Source organism: Bison bison, unplaced genomic scaffold (assembly GCF_000754665.1).
Source record: "Bison bison bison isolate TAMUID 2011002044 unplaced genomic scaffold, Bison_UMD1.0 scf7180017858753, whole genome shotgun sequence".
NCBI lineage: Eukaryota > Metazoa > Chordata > Mammalia > Artiodactyla > Bovidae > Bison > Bison bison.
In genome coordinates, this window is record NW_011489325.1 from 4385 (window position 1) to 6524 (window position 2140).

Consider the following 2140-nt stretch of genomic DNA (forward strand, 5'->3'; position numbering starts at 1 on the left):
CAGGCCACGCCAGTGGTAAAGAACCCGCCTGCCAAAGCAGGAGACATAAGAGACCCAGGTTCGATCCCTGGATGGGGAAGATTCCCTGGAGGAGGGAATGCTTGCCAACCCACTCCAGTCTTCTTGCTAAGAGAATCCCATGGACAGAGGAGCCTGGTGGGAGTCAGAGAGTCAGACACACCTGGAGCAGCCTAGCACACGGCACACAGGTATGTACCACCAGCTAGAAACTAGTCTTCTACGAGGAAACATGCAGACTGGGCTTAATAAACCATTTTGATTATAACAGCACCACAAGCCCAGGTGGGAAATTTGAAACCCACAGACACGAAGGAAGAGTGAGCACTTCATGTGAGACCCGGGAGACCCCAACTGGGCAGGTGCGTTCTTCCCAGATTTCTTTTTCTAAAAGCTATTTATCTGGCTGCTTCGGGCCTTAGGTGCAGCACGTTGGATCTTTCTGTGTGGCGTTTGCAGACCTAGCTGTGGTGCCCGGCCTCAGGAGTTTCCGCACACAGCCTTAGTCGCTCCGCAGCATGTTGGATCTCAGTCCCCCGACAGGCATCCAATCCACGTCCTCTGCGTTGTAAGGTGGATTCTTAACCACTGGGCCACCCGGGAAGTCCCTTTCCAGACTTGCTGCTTGCCTTTTCCCATCGCGGGTCGGAGAGGCAGCCTGGGGCTTGGCCTCCTCCCGGTGGGCTTGTGCTGTGTCCCTCCCGGGGCAGTGCCCACCCCTGGCCATCTGGAGGCCCTTGCTGCTCCCCAAGCCTCTGCTCCGGACACAGCCACTGCCCACCGCCTCCAAGGAGAGGCTCCTGGGCGCTGTACCCACGGCCCCTCCCCGGGCTCAGCCCTGGGCGTTCTCCTCTTTATCGCTTTTTCATGAATTTCTTGGGAAATGGAATCTATTAGTTTGGTGATATTGATTAGATGATAAAAGAGGTTAAAAAAAAAGATACAGGTGAGATGGGCTTAAAAATCATAAAAGTTGTAACTGGAAAGAAAGTTGGAGGCAATCTGGGATTTTTTTTCCCTCTTTCTCAATATGGGGGTGAAATTGACTAAACATAAATCAACCACTTTCCGGCACACCGGAAAGTTAGTGGCGCTTGCCTCACTCGCGGTTCTGTGCGGCCGCCTCCATCTGGTGTCAGCATGGCTGCATTGCGCCCCACGGTGACCCCTGAACCACTTTCAGTCTGTGGTTCTGCCCATTCCGGACGTCTTTTGTGAGTGGACTTGCGTGCTATAGGAGCTTTGTGCCTGGGTCTTCCATCTGGCCTCCAGGCTGTCCGCCGGCAGCCCACCTGGAGAAACCGTGGTCCTGGGGAACCACACAACCCCAAGCTTGGCAGCTACGGGCCCCCTACATCCCAGGTGGCCAGTGGTCACACTCGAGGGCAGGCAGGGCCAGCATAGACGGGGCAGACACCGCCGCTCAAACCTGCTCCCACTCCTCCCAGCAGGCACGCAGGGTGAGGACAGGCAGATGTAACCCGGCAACCTCGGGCGTGAGCTCTGGACGCTGAGACAGCGTAGACGCATCTTGAAATAATCCTGCCGAGAGCAGCCCGACTCCTCAGCTCCGGGCACACAGCTGGCGCCGCAGTCTTCCTGAGACCACACACAAAACCAGCCGTGGGACAGGACGCAGCTGAGGAACGGGGAGGGGCTCTCCAAGGGGCCCGGGGAGGCGGCAACGAGTGCGTGCCGCCTGGAGGAGGTGAGGTTTCTGCAGGTGTGCACACGCGAGTTCACCGTGTGCCACGTACCCACCAGAGCTGTGCTCTGAAGGCCGGCGGAGGTGGTGTGAAGACGTGCAGGAGGAGAGGCAGAGCGAGCCGGGCGCCTGGGCCCCGGAGAGTCAGCGTCTGCTGTCAGCAAAGGCGGGAGGGGCTGCTGGTGGGGACCGGGCTCCCACAGCCCTTTCCTGGGGTCTTGGAGCCAAGGGGGGCGCTCTCTGGGAAGAAGATGCCGCCGAGAACAGCCGCCCCCGTGGCATCTGCCCACGTCCCGCCCACCACCTTCTCGGCAGGAAGCCCCAGCTCAGGGAGAAAGTGCAGCCTGGCTTTGAGCAGCCCAGGGCATGGAGACCCAGCCCCCCAGTTTCGCCCCAGAACGCTCCTTCCCTCCGGTT